Source organism: Nomascus leucogenys, chromosome 16 (genome assembly GCF_006542625.1).
Source record: "Nomascus leucogenys isolate Asia chromosome 16, Asia_NLE_v1, whole genome shotgun sequence".
NCBI lineage: Eukaryota > Metazoa > Chordata > Mammalia > Primates > Hylobatidae > Nomascus > Nomascus leucogenys.
In genome coordinates this window covers 17,673,730-17,693,024 of record NC_044396.1, presented here as the reverse complement: position 1 = coordinate 17,693,024, position 19,295 = coordinate 17,673,730, and the positions used below count along the sequence as shown (strand labels likewise).

General features: G+C 37.6%; 1 long non-coding RNA gene across 1 annotated transcript in view; it reads left to right on the top strand.

Moving 5' to 3' along the window:
- Positions 1 to 18,863, top strand: part of LOC105737650 — a 182,170-nt gene extending 163,307 nt beyond the window's left edge. The window contains exon 4 of the long non-coding RNA XR_001113337.2: positions 18,471 to 18,863. This is a non-coding gene — a long non-coding RNA (uncharacterized LOC105737650). The remainder of the gene's footprint in view (positions 1 to 18,470) is intronic.
- Positions 18,864 to 19,295: the final 432 nt, after the last annotated feature.

Here is a 19,295-nt window from a genome sequence, read left to right as displayed (position 1 = left end):
GGTTCTCCTTTTATCTTAACTCAATATCTCTCAATTTGCTACTTTCTCAGCTTCTTGTCCTACAAATGCATTAGTTAACATGCAATATTGTTTTCTACTATTAGAGCTGATTCTTTTGAAAAGGAAAATTTCTATTGTTCTATTTCAAGAATGAGATATCCCCTCAAATCTCTCATTAATAACTATTTGTTTATATTTTCTTGGGATGTTAAAAGTTTCAGTGTTTTACTTATCTATATATCTATATATTATCTATCTATATCTTGTACATTGCTTTCTCTGTTTTTCTAGAAATTAGTTTTGATTTATTACTATTTCCTTAGAATGATTGGGCTTATTTTTCTAGTATATCTTCAATCTTCCATGCTGCTGTTTTGTGTTTTTTCGTAGATATTTTTTAACCACTATAGAAATATGTGAAGTTTGAAATCCTCTTGATTAAAACCAGTGATTAAAATACTAAACCTGGCATTTGTAAGTTGTACTATATCCTTCCCTTGACTGGAAAAATTAATGAAAACCTTTTCTGTACTTGAGTGGCAATTTCTTTAGTTGAGGGTTTCAACATTACAGAAATGACACTTTGTCTTTATATATGTATCATCCAGTCAGTGATCACTAAGACCTGGCAGTGGGTTTGATGGATTTCAACAGACTATCCAGGGAGTCAGAAACACTTCTTGTTACACTTCACATCACCACCACTGTATCCAGATAGTCGCCTGTTGCTGGAACTGGTAAAAGCATTCTTCTAGCTTCACTGTAAATATACTTTAGCTCTGTGAAATATGAAATACATTTTTTTGCAAAGTCCAAAGCCACTTTCTATGAAAAGAACCTTGGCTTATTTTAAAAAATATATATACTTCTGGAGATACAATTTACATACCATTAAAATATCCATGTAAGCATATAATTCAGTGGTTTTTAGTATATTCACAGAGTTATACAACCATCAGCACACTCTGATTTTAGAAAATTTTCATAAGCCTGAAAAGTCACCCAGGAAGAAAGGAATTATAGTCTGGGAAACATTGTTATGTATACATTACTCTCTGCTTCTTCCTGATAAATATAACAATAAATCTGGAAAACAGAACAAGGGACAACCAAGGGAAAACTTTGAAAAGTGGTAAGAGAATGACAAACTATTTAGAAACCCTAGGACTGGAAGAACAACACAGCAGTATGGTGAACTACTGCTTCTACCTTCACTCAGCTGCAGAAAGTGACTGAGACCAGGCAATTTCCACAAAAGGCAGCCCAGGCAGGCTTATTCCTCCCCCTAGATAGAATGCTTATACCTCCAACAATACAATGTGAGCCCAGCACCACTAGTAAGTAGAATCAACTGCCCTGCAAATAATAAGAGGCCAAGGGAAGTGCCCTCCTTTCACACCTGACCTGAGACTACTCCCCTGCTGAGAGAAACTGAGATGTCTTCCAGCAAAAGAGACCCTGCCACAAGAAGCCTGACTTTGTACCTGTGAACCTGAGATTCCTCTTCCCTACCCAGAGACATCTGGGATGACAGGGCCCTATCATTGCTACTACAACAAGCCCCTGTCCTGGGAGGCATCTTCATCACCACAGTCCCAGTAGTCCTCCTTCAACACCCACATTGCCTCCCCTTTCTATAATGAAGCACATCTAGCAGCCTGACCTAGGGAAACACTTTCCATCCTCTCAGAGAGCATCAGCAGGGACAAATAGGAACAATGGCAACAGATAAACAAAGCAGACCAAAATAACATTGCAATGGCTCTGAAAATTAAACTGTTATTGGAACTATAGCCCATGAAGTAGGGCAGGATCTGCTTGCTAAACCTAAATGTGCTGATTTCTTGCTAAAATAGAACATTTCAGTAGAACCTAGAGTTTACTAGCATAAGAGACAAAATATCCAGAATGCAATTGGCAACCAAACATCATAATCAAGAATCAAGGAAATCACAACTTGAGAGCAGAGAGATAATGAATGCCAGCACTTAAGTAAATCACACGTTGAAATTATCTGGCAAGGATTCTAAAGCAATCATAATAAAAATGTTTCAACAATCAATTATAAATTCTCTTGAAACAAATGAAAAAATAGAAAATTGTAGCAAAGAAAGAGAAGGTATAAAAAAGAAACAAGGTAAATACAGAACTAAAAAATACAACAGAAAATTTAAAACTTACTAGATGGACTTAATAGTAGAATAGCGATAACAAAACATAGAATAAGTAAACTTGAAGTTAGAATGATAAAATTTACCCAGTCTGAACAACAGAGAGAAAATATACTACACCAAAACAATAAAACAGAAAATAGAACATCAGGAACCTATTAACACAATAACCAAAGATCAAATGTTTGTATCACTGGAACCCTAGAAGGAAAGGCAAGGGAGGGAGCTGGACTGAAAGAAACTTTGAATAAATGATGCCTAAAAGTTTTCCAAGTTGGTGAAAGACATGAATCTACAGATTCAAGAAGTTGAGTGAACCACAAATAATATAAATCCAAACAAATTAATACCAAGATATACCATAATTGAACTTCTGAAAACTTAAGACAAAGATAAATCTTGAAAGCATGCACAGAGAAATGACACATTACTTACATGGGGATACCAATTTGAATGACAGTGAATTTATTTTTGATATCATGGTGGTCAGAGGAAGTGGTACAACATTTTTCATGTGTTGAAAGAAAAGAACTGTCAACTGCAAAGTCTAAACTCAGTGAAATTATTCTTCGGGAATAAAAAGGAATTGAAGACATTCCCAGAGAAAGTAAAGTTAAAAGAATTTGTTACTAGCAAACATTCTCTTAAAAAGCTGAGTGTGGTAGCTCATGCCTGTAATCCCAGCATTTTGGGAGGCTGAGGGAGGCAGATCAGTGAGGTCAGGAGTTCTAGACCAGTCTGGGCAACATGGTGAAACCCTGTCTCTAAAAAAAATTTAAAATTAGCTGGGTGTGGTGGTGTACACCCGTAGTCCCAGCTACTCAGGAGGATAAAGTGGGAGGATCACTTGAGCCTGGGAAGTTGAGGCTACAGTGAGCTGTGATCATGCCACTGCACTCCAGTCTAGGCAACAGAGTGAGACCCTGTCTCAAAAAAAAAAAAAAAAAAAAAAAAAAAAAGATTGGCAAATGAAAGTTACTCAAACAAAAAGGAAATCATAAAAGAAACAAACTTGGAGCATCAGAAAGGAAGAAAAACAACAGACAGCAGACATATGGGTATTTTTTCCTCATGAACTTTCTAAACCATGTTTGAGGATAGAAGCAAAAATTATAGCAACTTCTAATACTCAAAACAATGGTATTTAAAGTAGAAATGGTAAATAAACCTAAATGTACATAAAATTTCCCCATTTCACTTAAAGTAATAAAATGTTGATACCATTAGACTGTAAATTAGTCACTGTTACAGGCTGAATTGTGCTTCCCCAAAATTTATGTGTTGAAGTCCTAACCCCTAGTACTTCAAAATGTGGCTGTGTTGGGAGATAGGGCTCTAAAAGAGGGAATTAGAGTAAAATGAGGTCATATGTATGGGCCGTAATCCGATATGACCAATGTCTTTATAAGAAGAGGAGATTAAGACATGGATGTGTGTGCACATGGAGAAAAGACCAGGTGAGACACAGCAAGAAGGCAACCAGCTGCAAGTCAAAGAGGCCTCAGAAAAAAACAAACCTGCTGACACCTTGATCATAGACTTCCAGCCTCCAGAACTGTGAGAAAATAAATTTCAGTTGTTTAAGTTACCCAGTCTGTAATATGTTGTTATGGCAGCCCTAGCTTGCTAATCCAGTCACATACGCATTTAAAAAAATATTCAGAGCAACCACTAAGAAAACTATAGAAGGAGGTGCACTCAAAGCCAGTATAAAGAAATAAAAATTCTTTTTTCAAAAAGTTCAATTAATATTCAGGTAGACAAGAAAAAAGAAATACAGGAATAAGACTTAGAGGAAATAAACAGAAAATAAGTAAGAAAATGGCAAATGTGGGCACTAAGTATCAGTAATTGCTGTAAGGTAAATGGTATAATTTACCATCAAAAGGCAGATATATGTAGAGTGGAAATAATGAAAAAGCCAACAATATAGTGTTTATAAGAAACTAACTTCAAATTCAACAACATAGATAGATAGGATGGAAAAAGATATTTAATGCAACCATTATTTTGAAAAGGGACATGCAGCCATATTGATATCAGATAAATTAAATTTCACAGCAAATGAAATTACTAAATAAAAGTGGGACACCATGTAATGATAAAAGAAACAGTCTACCAAGAAGACATAATGGTTTAAGTGTTTATGTACCAAGAAACAGTATGTCAAGATGTATGAAGCAAAAGCTGATAGAGCTGAAAGGAGAAATAGAGAAATCAACAGTCTTAAATGAGGACTTCAACATTTCCTTTTCAGCAACAGATAGAACAATCAGAGAGAAAATCCACAAGAATATAGAAAATCTAATGCATGCAGCCAACCAACTGCAGGATCTATTTGATATACATAGCACACTTTACCCACCAATAGCAGAATCACACATTTTAATATGCCCATGGAATATTTACTAACATAGATTATATCCAGGACCATAAAGCAAACCTCAATGAATTTAAAAGAATTGAAATTATAGAGTACACTCTTTGATCATAATATAATTAAGCTAGAAAGACAATAGGAAAATCTCTCAACACGTGGAATTTAACAACATATTCTGAACAATTGATGGATCAAAGAAAAAGTCTCAAAGAAAATTAAAAACCAATAGAAGTGAATGAAAATGAAATGCAGTATATCAAAACATGTGGCATATAGCTAAAGCCGTGCTTAGGGTGGGTGGGATTTAAGGCACTAAAACTTGCACTGGAAATGAGGAAAGTTCTCAAATCATTAATCTAGGCTCTTACCTATGAAAATAGAAAAGATAGAATAAAATGAACCCAAAGCAATTTGGAAGTAAATAATAAGGATTAAAAAAAAAAAAAAACAGAAATCAATGATTAGCACCCTCTGAAGCCATGGCCTGAGCTGTACCTTGGCCCCTTTTAGCCATTGGTAGAGCAGCTGGGATGCAGGGCACCAAGTCCCTAGTCTGCACACAGCAGGGGGTGCCCTGGGCCCAGACCAGGAAACAATTTTGTTCTCCTAGGCCCTGGGCCTGTGATGAGAGGGACTGCCACGAATGTCTCTGGCATGCCCTAGAGACATTTTCCCTATTGTTTTGGCAATTAATATTTGGCTCCTTATTACTTATGCAAACTTCTGCAACCAGTATGAGTTTCTCCTCAGAAAATGGGTTTTTCTTTTCTATCGCATTGTAAGGCTGCACATTTTTCAAACTTTTATGCTGTTTCCCTTTTAAAACTGAATGCTTTTAACAGCACCCAAGTCATCTCTTGAATATTTTGCTGCTTAGAAATTTCTTCTGCCAGATACCCTAAACCATCTCCCTCAAGTTCAAAGTTCCACAAATCTCCAGGGTGGAGCAAAATGCCACTAGTCTCTTTGCTAAAACATAGCAAGAGTCACCTTTACTCCAGCTCCCGACAAGTTCCTCATCTCCATCTGAGACCACATCAGTCTAGATTTCATTGTCCATATTATTATCAGCATTATTGGTCAAAGCCATTCAACAAGTCTCTAGGAAGTTCCAAACTTTCCCACATTTTCCTGTCTTGTTCTGAGCCTTTCAAACTGTTTCAACCTCTGCCTTTTACCCAGTTCCAAAGTTGCATCCACATTTTTGGGTATCTTCACAGCAGCACCTCACTCTACTGGTACCAATTTACTGCATTAGTCTATTTTTACACTGATGAAAAAGACATACCTGAGACTGGGTAATTTATAAAGAAAAAGAGGTTTAATGGACTCACCATTCCACGTGGCTGGGGAGGCCTCACAATCATGGTGGAAGGTGAAAGGCATGGTCTTACATGGTGGCAAGCAACAGAGAATGAGCCAAGCAAAAGGAGAAATGCCTTATAAAATCATTGTTGCTAGCACAGCAGTCTGAGATTGAACTGCAAGGCAGCAGTGAAGCTGGGGAAGGGGTGCCCGCCATTGCTGAGGCTTGAGTAGGTAAACAAGGCAGCCGAGAAGCTCGAACTGGGTGGAGCCCACCACAGCTCAAGGAAGCCTGCCCGCCTCTGTAGACTCCACTTCTGGGGGCAGAGCATAGCTGAACAAAAGGCAGCAGAAACCTCTGCAGACTTAAATGTCCCCGTCTGGCAGCTTTGAAGAGAGTAGTGGTTCTCCCAGCACGGAGTTTGAGATCTGAGAACGGACAGACTGCCTCCTCAAGTGGGTGCCTGATCCCCCAAGTAGCCTAACTGGGAGACACCCCCCAGTAGGGGGAGATTGACACCTCACACGGCAGAGTATCCCTCTGAGATGTAGCTTCCAGAGGAAGGATCAGGCAGCAACATTTACTGTTCAGCAATATTCACTGTTCTGCAGCCTCTGCTGCTGATACCTAGGCAAACAGTGTCTGGAGTGGACCTCCAGCAAACTCCAACAGACCTGCAGCTGAGGGTCCTGATAGTTAGAAGGAAAACTAACAAACAGAAAGGACATCCACACCAAAACCCCATCTGTACGTCACCATCATCAAAGACCAAAGGTAGATAAAACCACAGAGATAGGGAAAAAACAGAGCAGAAAAGCTGAAAACTCTGAAAATCAGGGCACTTCTCCCCCTCCAAAGGAATGGAGCTCCTCACCAGTAATGCAACAAAGCTGGACGGAGAATGACTTGATGAGTTGAGAGAAGAAGGCTTCAGATGATCAAACGTCTCCGAGCTAAAGAAGGAAGTTCGAACCCATCGCAAAGAAGCTAAAAACCTTGAAAAAAGATTGGACAAATGCCTAATTAGAATAACCAACGTAGAGAAGTCCTTAAATGACCTGATGGAGCTGAAAACCATGGCACGAGAACTATGTGACGAACGCACCAGCTTCAGTAGCGGATTTGATCAACTGGAAGAAAGGGTATCAATGATGGAAGATCAAATGAATAAAATGAAGCGAGAAGAGAAGTTTAGAGAAAAAAGAGTAGAAAGAAATAAACAAAGCCTCCAAGAAATATGGGACTATGTGAATAAACCAAATCTACATCTGATTGGTGTACCCGAAAGTGACAGGGAGAATTGAACCAAGTTGGAAAACACTCTGCAGGATATTATCCAAGAGAACTTCCCTAACCTAGCAAGGCAGGCCAACATTCAAATTCAGGAACTACAGAGAACACCACAAAGATACTCCTCGAGAAGAGCAACTCCAAGACATATAATTGTCAGATACACCAAAGTTGAAATGAAGGAAAAAATGTTAAGGGCAGCCAGAGAGAAAGGTCAGGTTACCCACAAGGGAAGCCCATTGGACCAACAGCTGATCTCTTGGCAGAAACTCTACAACCCCAAAGAGAGTGGGGACCAATATTCAACATTCTTAAAGAAAAGAATTTTCATCCCAGAATTTCATATCCAGCCAAACTAAACTTCAGAAGTGAAGGAGAAACAAAATCCTTTACAGACAAGCAAATGCTGAGAGATTTTGTCACCACCAGGTCTGCCCTACAAGAGCTCCTGAAGGAAGCACTAAACATGGAAAGGAACAACCGGTACCAGCCACTGCAAAAACATGCCAAATTGTGAAGACCATCGATGCTAGGAAGAAACTGCATCAACTAACAAGCAAAATAACCAGCTAACATCATAATGACAGGACCAAATTCACACATAACAATATTAACCTTAAATGTAAATGGGCTAAATGCTCCAATTAAAAGACACAGACTGGCAAATTGGATAAAGAGTCAAGACCCATCAGTGTGCTGTATTCAGGAGACCCATCTCATGTGCAGAGACAGACATAGGCTCAAAATGAAGGGATAGAGGAAGATCTACCAAGCAAATGGAAAACAAAAAATGGCAGTGGTTGCAATCCTAGTCTCTGATAAAACAGATTTTAAACCAACAAAGATCAAGAGACAAAGAAGGCCTTTAATAATGGTAAAGGGATCAATTCAACAAGAAGAGCTAACTATCCTAAATATATATGCACCCAATACAGGAGCACCCAGATTCATAAAGCAAGTCCTTAGAGATCTACAAAGAGACTTAGAGTCCCATACAGTAATAGCAGGAGACTTTAACACCCCACTGTCAACATTAGACAGATCAACGAGACAGAAAGTTAACAAGGATATCCTGGAATTGAACTCAGCTCTGCACCAAGCAGACCTAATGACATCTACAGAACTCTCCACCCCAAATCAACAGAATATACATTCTTCTCAGCACCACATCTCACTTATTCCAAAATTGACCACATAGTTGGAAGTAAAGCACTCCTCAGCAAATGTAAAAGAACAGAAATTACAACAAACTGTCTCTCAGACCACAGTACAAACAAACTAGAACTCAGGATTAAGAAACTCACTCAAAACCGCTCAACTACATGGAAACTGAACAACCTGCTCCTGAATGACTACTGGGTACATAACGAAATGAAGGCAGAAATAAAGATGTTCTTTGAAACCAATGAGAACAAAGACACAACATACCAGAATCTCTGGGACACATTTAAAGCAGTGTGTAGAGGGAAATTTATGGCACTAAATGCCCACAAGAGAAAGCAGGAAAGATCTAAAATTGACACCCTAATATCACAATTAAAAGAACTACAGAAGCAAGAGCAAACACATTCAAAAGCTAGCAGAAGGCAAGAAATAACTAAGATCAGAGCAGAACTGAAGGAGATAGAGACATAAAAAACCCTTCAAAAAATCAATGAATCCAGGAGCTGGTTTTTTTGAAAAGATCAACAAAATGGATAGACCACTAGCAAGACTAATAAAGAAGAAAATAGAGAAGAATCAAATAGATACAATAAAAAATGATAAAGGGGATATCACCACCGATCCCACAGAAATACAAACTACCATCAGTAAATACTATAAACACCTTTACACAAATAAACAAGAAAATCTAGAAGAAATGGATAAATTCCTTGACAGATACACTTTCCCAAGACTAAACCAGGAATAGGTTGAATCCCTGAATACACCAATAACAGGCTCTGAAACTGAGGCAATAATTAATAGCCTACCAACCAAAAAAAGTCCAGGACCAGACAGATTCACAGCCGAATTCTACCAGAGGTACAAGGAGGAGCTGGTACCATTCCTTCTGAAACCATTCTAATCAATAGAAAAAGAGGGAATCCTCCCTAACTCATTTTATGAGGCCAGCATCATCCTGATACCAAAGCCTGACAGAGACATAACAGAAAAAGAGAATTTTAGACCAATAGCCTGGATGAACATTGATGCAAAAATCCTCAATAAAATACTGGCAAACCTAATCCAGCAACACATCAAAAAGCTTATCCACTATGATCAAGTGGGCTTCATCCCTGGGATGCAAGGCTGGTTCAATATATGATAATCAATAAACGTAATCCAGCATATAAACAGAACCAAAGACAAAAACCACATGATTATCTCAATACATGCAGAAAAGGCCTTCGACAAAATTCAACAGGACTTCATGCTAAAAACTCTCAATAAATTAGGTATTGATGGGACGTATCTCAAAATAATAAGAGCTGTTTATGACAAACCCACAGCCAATATCATACTGAATGGGCAAAAACTGAAAGCATCTCCTTTGAAAACTGGCACAAGACAGAGATGCCCTGTCAAATCACTCCTATTCAACATAGTGTTGGAAGTTCTGGCCAGGGCAATCAGGCAGTAGAAAGAAATAAAGGGTATTCAGTTTGGAAAAGAGGAAGTCAAATTGTCCCTGTTTGCAGATGACATGATTGTATATTTGGAAAACTCCATCGTCTCAGCCCAAAATCTCCTTAAGCTGATAAGCAACTTCAGCAAAGTCTCAGGATACAAAATCAATGTGCAAAAATCACAAGCATTCTTATACACCAATAACAGACAAACAGAGAGCCAAATCATGAGTGAACTCCCATTCACAATTGCTTCAAAGAGAATAAAATACCTAGGAATCCAACTTACAAGGGATGTGAAGGACCTGTTCAAGGAGAGCTACAAACCACTGCTCAATGAAATCAAAGAGGATACAAACAAATGGAAGAACATTCCATGCTGACGGATAGGAAGAATGAATATTGTGAAAATGGACATACTGCCCAAGGTAATTTATAGATTCAATGCCATCCCCATCAAGCTACCAATGACTTTCTTCACAGAATTGGAAAAAACTACTTTAAAGTTCATATGGAACCACAAAGGAGCCCGCATTGCCAAGATAATCCTAAGCCAAAAGAACAAAGCTGGAGGCATCACGCTACCTGACTTCAAACTATACTACAAGGCTACAGTAACCAAAACAGCATGGTACTGGTACCAAAACAGAGATACAGACCAATGGAACAGAACAGAGCCCTCAGAAATAATACCACACATCTACAACGATCTGATCTTTGACAAACCTGACAAAAACAAGAAATGGGGAAAGGATTCCCCATTTAATAAATAGTGTTTGGAAAACTGGCTAGCCATATGTAGAAAGCTGAAACTGGATCCCTTCCTTACACCTTATACAAAAATTAATTCAAGATGGATTAAAGACTTAAATGTTAGATCTAAAACCATAAAAACCCTAGAAGAAAACCTAGGCAATACTGTTCAGGACATAGGCGTGGGCAAGGACTTCATGTCTAAAACACCAAAAGCAATGGCAACGAAAGCCAAAATTGACAAATGTGATCTAATTAAACTAAAGAGATTCTGCACCACAAAAGAAACCACCATCAGAGTGAACAGGCAACCTACAGAATGGGAGAAAATTTTTGCAATCTACCCATCTGACAAAGGGCTAATATCCAGAATCCACAAAGAACTCAAACAAATTTATAAGAATAAAACAAACAACCCCATCAAAAAGTGGGCAAAGGATATGAATAGACACTTCTCAAAAGAAGACATTTATGCAGCCAACAGACACATGAAAAAATTGCTGGTCATCACTGGCCATCAGAGAAATGCAAATCAAAACCACAATGAGATATCATCTCACACCAGTTAGAATGGCGGTCATTAAAAAGTCAGGAAACAACAGGTGCTAGAGAGGATGTGGAGAAATAGGAACACTTTTACACTGTTGGTGGGACTGTAAACTAGTTCAACCATTGTGGAAGACAGTGTGGTGATTCCTCAAGGATCTAGAACTAGAAATACCATTTGACCCAGCCATCCCATTACTGGGTATATAACCAACATATTATAAATCATGCTGCTATAAAGACACATGCACACGTATGTTTATTGTGGCACTATTCACAATAACAAAGACTTGGAACCAACCCAAATGTCCATCAATGATAAACTGGAATAAGAAAATGTGGCACATATACACCATGGAATACTATTGCAGCCATAGAAAAGGATGTGTTCATGTCCTTTGTAGGGACATGGATAAAGCTGGAAACCATCATTTTCAGCAAACTATCACAAGGACAATAAACCAAACACCACATGTTCTCACTCATAGGTGGGAACTGAACAATGAGAACACTTGGACACAGGAAGGGGAACATCACAGGAAGAGACACAGGAAGGGCCTGTCATGAGGTGGGGGGAGGGGGGAGGGAAAGCATTAGGAGATATACCTAATGTAAATGACGAGTTAATGGTTGCAGCACACCAACATGGCACATGTATACATATGTCACAAACCTGCACGTTGTGCACATGTACCCTAGAACTTAAAGTATAATAATAACCTCATAGTTAATATCATAATTGTGAGTAATATTTTTCTCATAAAATCAGGATGAGAAGATGTCTGCTTCCATCACTAGTATTCAACATTTTAATGATGTTTCTAGCTAGGACAATTCAAAAAAACAAAAGAAACAAAGGACATCAAGTTTAGAAGTGATGTAGTAAAAATTATGTCTATCTGAAGATGGTATGATTTTGTGTATATAAAATCCTAAATAATTCACTAAAATCTATTAGAGCTAGTAAATGAATTCAGAAATGTTGCAGGACATACCAATCAAACTACAAAATTCAATCGTTTTTCTATACCTTAGCAGTTAATAATCCAAAAATGAAACTGAGAAAATAATTATATTCACAATAGCATCTAAAAATAAAATATTTTGCATGAATTTAGTGATATAAGTAAAATAAAAAAAAAAAAAAAAAAAAAAAAAAAAAAAAAAAAAAATATATAAAGATGGCAATACTCTTCAAATTGATCTGCAGATTTGACAAAATCCTTATCAAAATATCAGCTGGTATTTTTGCAAAAATTGACAAGCTGATCCTAAAGTTCATATAGAAATGCAAACCATCTTGAAAGAGATGCCAAACCATCTTGAAAAAGAAACTCAAAGTGGGAGAACTCAAAATTATTATTATTAATTGTTGCATAACATTCTGTTACTTCAATGCACAATGTATTTCAAAACGAATTTTGAATTGTTGAATATTTAGGATGTCTTCACTTTTTTTCATAATTTTTTAATATTTTTATACATTTTTATGCAGATCTTTGATACCTTAGAATAAGTTTTGGGGAGTTGAATTACCAGGGGAAAACGTATGAATTACTTGCAGGTTTTGAGACATAAGTCCAAAAGGCTTTTAGTAAAGTTCTGAAAATATAATAGCCTTACCAGCATGCTTGACAATTTCCTGAATTTAAGAACACATTAGATATTATAATACTGTAATGTTTCCTAAAATGTAGTTCATTGTTACCTATTGTTTTTAACTTGCTGTTTTTGTTAATGAGTTGAAAGTACCATTTTCCTGCAAATCAAAACCACAATGAGATGCCATCTCACACCAGTTAGAAGGGCCATCATTAAAAAGTCAGGAAACAACAGGTGCTAGAGAGGATGTGGAGAAACAGGAACACTTTTACACTGTTGGTGGGACTGTAAACTAGTTCAACCATTGTGGAAGTCAGTGTGGCGATTCCTCAGGGATCTAGAACTAGAAATACCATTTGACCCAGCCATCCCATTACTGGGTATATAACCATAGGACTATAAATCGTGCTGCTATAAAGACGCATGCACACGTATGTTTATTGCGGCACTATTCACAATAGCAAAGACTTGGAACCAACCCAAATGTCCAACAACGATAGACTGGATTAAGAAAATGTGGCACATATACACCATGGAATACTATGCAGCCATAAAAAATGATGAGTTCGTGTCCTTTGTAGGGACATGGATGAAACTGGAAAACATCATTCTCAGTAAACTATCGCAAGGACAAAAAACCAAACACCACATGTTCTCACTCATAGGTGGGAATTGAACAATGAGAACTCATGGACACAGGAAGGGGAACATCACACTCCGGGGACTGTTGTGGGGTGGGGGGAAGGGGGAGGGACAGCATTAGGAGATATACCTAATGCTAAATGACGAGTTAATGGGTGCAGCAAACCAACATGGCACATGGATACATATGTAACAAACCTGCACATTGTGCACATGTACCCTAAAACCTAAAGTATAATAATAAAATAAAATAAAAAAAAAGAAAGTACCATTTTCCATTATTTGCTGACCATTTGTATTTCTTTTTTACATGTTTGGTCCTATTATTTACCCATTCTGTTTGAGAATTTACCATTGTTAACAAAATATTATTGTCATTAAATTATTATAATTTATACCATAAAATTTCTCTTTTGTGAATTTTTAAATACAACCAGTTTAGGGAGTAATAGACTTTATTTCATGGAGTTGAAATGATAAATTAGATAAAACATTTAAAGTGTTTAGTTCAGTGCTCAGCACATAGAAAGTCCTTAATTAATGTTAATTATTCATATTCTGATTATTGATAGTAATATTAACAATCATCCTCAAATGAGAAGAAATTTCTCCAAATTGTGCCATTTTTTTTAGATGAGGAGTGTGTGTTGCTAGTGACCTCACTCTGTGACTAACTCGATGCTTGGAACACTTATATACTTGATTGGAGTCTCGTTGTGATAGCTCCCACTAAACACTCTAGAGACTGGGAGTCCTGTATCTCATACAAGTTTGCATAACCAAGTTGGGACTTTCTCCTGTGGAAGTGATAGAATATATTGAAAAACAAGACAAAACAAAACAAAACAAAAAAACAAAAACTCTCCACAGCATACAGCAAACCTTGGGAAGCACAGGGCTCTTTTTTATGCTTCAGTTGTTTTAATAGAATCTATAGCCCTGGGAGTGTAGCGTTCCTCTTCCACTCCTCTTCCTCCTCCATCCTTACACCTCCATCCCTCATTCCTATAATATTCTGCCCTTTCTTCCCTCTCTCTGTTTAGCTATACAAAGATGAGTGTTGTGGGGACACTTCTCTGGCAAACCTAAAATGTAGCACCTAACCAATAGAGAAATGTCAACCTAGGTTTTCAGGCTGAGTAGCTTCTAGGTCTCTAAACTGAACAAGACAACAAAGAATGTTTATGTTGTTTCCTGCCTTCTTTAAGATAATTGTTCCTCTTTTCACTGTGTTTTCATTTATTTTTGAATGGGAAGGCAGTTGTGAGAGGCTGCATCAGAACTTGCTAACAAGATAAGTATTTTTAGAGACTCATGCCAATGGTTGATTTTTGTAATTCTCAAAATACTGAGATACTACTAGAGTGCTTTGCATAAAGTAGGGCTCAATAAATATTCATTGAATGAGTCCATGAATGAATCTCCTTCTTTTCTTTAGTCTCTGTCTTGTCCTTCATCTAAAATAGTTGTCACACATTTAGATTCTTTCATTTCTAGGGAAAGTTCTCCCTCTGGAATTTTTATTAAAATTATGCCTTGGGACGTCTAATCTCTAATGTGCAGGGGTACAGGAAAGCACTGCTGAAGTCTTTTCACATTCCACTCTGGAGAGGGTAACAGACTGCTTTTGTAACATGCAAAATTGATGACTCTCTAGGACATGAAGATAAATACAGTTTATACACTTCAGGTCACTGTTACTCATCGCTGTTTCCATGCCTCATAAGTTAGATTTGATTCCTTGCCCCCTTGGTGACCCAGCCATCTCAGGATGAATTGATTCTCTCTCTTTGTGCCAACACTCTGCTTTTATAAACCACAAGCATGGCTCTTATCTTCTACTGAGACTATTTTATATCCCTGATCCCTCAGCTGAAGGTGATTCAGGACAGAGATTTTGTCCAACTCATTTTTCCATGGAATCTACTATGAAGTTAGTGCACAATAAATGTTTTTAAACAAATATTAATAGCTAATGAATAAACTGCTGGAAGAAACTGAAAACTGTTTTTCATGGCTCTTTGTTGCTGGGCTTTTGTTGGCTAGACCCCTGGGTAATGCTGGGTTTATCCAGCCTGTCTTCTCCACAGTTGTGATTACATTCTAACATAGGTATCAAGGTTAGCCTGTAGTTGAGGGTTGGCAAGGTTTGCTTCAAGACTCATATGGTGGGGAAGAAAATTAGGCAGTGGAGAATTTGCTGAAGTCCCTCAGAGGATAAGACAATAATCTCCCTAACAAGTTCAAAAGGTCAAAAAATCTGAGAAAAACAAGCAAAGTACTAGAGGCTTCGGGAAGTTGTTGCAGAGTAAGGATTAGTGTCCACGTTGATACACAAGGAAAAGATGACACAAATAAGCAGAAATCAAGTCAATCTCCAGCTTAAAACCCACCAAGTTCTCCAATACTATGGTATAGGGCCCAAACAAGTAGTAAGCCTACTTTTCAAGATGGCACCTGTCCACCATTTCTGCAACATTTTCCAAACTCTGCCTTTCAAGCAGATGCACCAGCAGTGTCCAAGAAGTTTAGAACAGTTTACATGCTATATTGATTTTAAAAAACCTGTTGGGGAAAAATAACTGTAGACTCATGAGAAGTTGCAAAAATAATACAGAGAGGTCCTGTGTACCCATCACCCACTTTCCCCCAGTAGTGACATCCTATATAACTATAATGAATCACTGAAACCAGAATGTTGACTCTGCTGTTTGTTACCTCAGTAGCCTTGCTCAAGCTGTTCCTTCTCTTTGTAATAATGCTCACTACCTAGCTTCAGTCAGACATCACCTCCTTTAGTAATTCTTTATTAGCCTTAAATTCTATTCACATGGCACCCTGTGTATATTTGTATCACAACATATCTTATAATAATAATCTGTTTTCTCCTGCATGGACTGTGAGCTCCTTAATGGCAAAATCTATGTTTGCTTCATCTATATATCCTTGCTGAGTGATAATTTATAATGTTGGCACATTATAGATAATGCATACTTGTTGAAGAAATGAACTACTGAAATGTTTCAAGGTAACATATCGATGTTATAATATCGATGGAAAGAAAGGGATTATTTAAGAAGTAGTCTGCAATACTTGGTGATTGATTATATGAGACAAGGGTTGAATGATGAGAGATAGAGAGAGGACACCAGGATCCTGTAATTTAGTAGGTTTAGTGGATAGGGTTGCTTGCTGCCCCAGAATCTACTCCAACTGTTTTTTTTTTTTTTTCTGGCACTAGAATTGACTTTTAATTTGTCCTAAAGCTGCTGAAGCAAAAACCATGATAAAACATCCTGCTTTCTTTTCTTTTACAACCCCTCGAATGCAAAAAAACAAACAAACAAACAAACAAACAACAACAAAAAAAAACAATGAAAACCCAAACTATTTGTAGGAAAAAATGGTTTTGTCCGTGGGATGAAACAGTATAAATTCAAAACTTACAGATAAGAGTTAGCTCTATCACTCAACTCTTTAAAAATCTTATATGAATATCCAGTCAAAACCAACAAGGTATTGCCCTTGAAATGTTATCTATACAGACTTCCAAGGAGAACCCAGGACTGCATACTGTCTTGGAATGTCCTCAGAAGGCTCTGTCAGGCCTACACTCTTGATTCCAGTGGTGGAGCATTTGACAAAGGTCTAGACAATCAAAATGCTTTCCAAGGAATGTTAATCATTTTAGAGTTGGTCACCTGACCTAAGCTACTTCATGTTCCTTTTAAGGGGCCTACCCCTGCAAAAAAGGCTTTTGATCTTTTCTTCTGCACTTGAAATGGGGAGGTTATGAATTAGAGGCTGCTGTAGCTCTTCTGATCCCCCAGAGATGAATCTGGCTGTGTTGGAAGTCATCAAGTGACAGAATTGAGAGAAAGCAAGTCTGGATGACACTTTATGTAACCCAAATTGAGCCATACCTGAAGAAAACTCTTTACCTTGGATCACTAAAGGAGATGACACTTTGAGTGAATAAATTACCTCTTTCACTAGAGCTATTTTGAATTGGTAATTTTTTAAAGAAAGGGTCCTAACTGACATCTAAACATTCTGTTTGAGGGTATCAGAACTTTCTGGATTTTTCTTTGCTGATTCAGAGTGCTTTCTGGTAGATTTATAGTTAAAAGGTCCAACCAGGGTAAAAGCTTCTCTTTTAAAAAAAAAAAAACTTGGCAATGATACTCAGTTCAAATGGTGCCTCAGGTCATTCAACTTTTTAGGAGGTCTAATTTCACAGTAGTTACAAGCATCCATGCATTTGAAACTGCAGGCAAACTTTTCTTTTCTTTTTTTCTTTTTTTTTTTTTTTTGAGATGGGAGATGGGGTCTCCCTTTGTCGCGGAGGCTGGAGTTCAGCCATGTCATCATAGCTCTCTGCAGCCTCAAAGTCTTGGGCTCAAGCAATCCTCCCAGCTTCCCAAGTAGTTAGGACAACAGGCATGCCTTGCCTGTTTTTTTTTCCTGTGGAGGCAGGGTCTCACTATGTTGCCCAGGCTGGTCTCAAACTCCTGGCTACAAGCGATCTTCCTGCTTTGGCCTCCCAAAATGCTGGGATTACAGGCGTGAGCCACCACGTCCAGCCCAAACCTGGTTTATAATCCTGACTTTTCGAAGTACTATCTGCATGACTTGTACATGTTTTTCACTTCTTGAGGCCTCAATTCTAGCATCTGATGAATGGGAATAAAAATATCTACCTAACTGCTGTGAAAATTAAATGAGATAATGTTTGTAAAACATTGCATCCAGCATTTAGTAAGTCCTAGTTATTTGATGGAGAAGAAGAAGAACAAGAACAAGAACAAGAAGCAGAAGAAAAAGAAGAAGAAGAAGAGGAATAGGGAGAAAAATTAGGAGAAAAGAAAGAGGAGGAGAAAAAGGAAATTAAGGAAAGGAAAAGAAATAAGGCTTTATACACTCTATCAAGTAGATCAAAATCTTGATCATGAATGAAGAATCTACAACACTGAGCATGAATCTCATTGCCCTGCCAATAGTCTGTCTTCCACTTCTACAACATCTCAGGATATTGTTGGTTTCACTGCTAGTGATAGGTATATTATTCTCCTGCTTTCACAATAGGAATCTCAACGCTGAATAAGTTTACTGAGAAGTTTTAAGTCTTTTTCTGTTTTATTGAAACTTTTACTTTTTTTTTTTTGAGACAGGGTTTTATTTTGTCACTCAAGCTGGAGTGCAGTGGCGTGAACATTGCATACTGCAGCTTCAATCTCCTGAGGTCAAACAATCTTCTCACCTCAGCCTCGCAAGCAGCTAGGACTACAGGCATGTGCCACCACGTCCCACTAATATTTTAATTTTTCTTTTGTGGAGACACAGTCTTGTTATCTTGAACAGGCTGGTCTTGAACTTTTGGAGTCAAGCAATCCTTCTGCCTCAGACCCTCAAAGTGCTGGGATTACATGCATGAGCCACCACATTCAGCCAGGAAAAGTTTTTGTACATTTAAAAAATTATAGGATATTTGTGTATATAGCTTTGCGGGTTTGACTTCCTAGAATAGCTCCCAGGAACACAAAGTACTTAATTGATTAGTATAAAATGATTATGTCATACTCACATGTTGGTTTTCTAAATGCACTTAATTTTTCTGATTAAGAACTCAAAACTATGCTAACCAGGGACACTGTAGACCTGTGGCTCATTTTTTGCATAGAGGTTATGTGTTTATTGTCTGATTTGGTCATGCTTATAGGCCAATAGTGTTTTATTTGGAATGTTTCAAACTTACGATAAGGCACAAAAATAATATAATAGACACTATGGTCTCAGCATCCAGATTTAAGAGATGTTAAGATGTTACTACATTTGCTTCAGACTTTTCTAACACACACACAAAACACTAGAGATGCAGCCAAAACCTCATCTATCAATCCCTTCCTCTGCTCTCCAGTGGTAGCTATTACATTGAAGTTGGTATGAGAATATTTCCATGTTTGGCTTTGTACATGTTCTACTTATGTATGTATTCA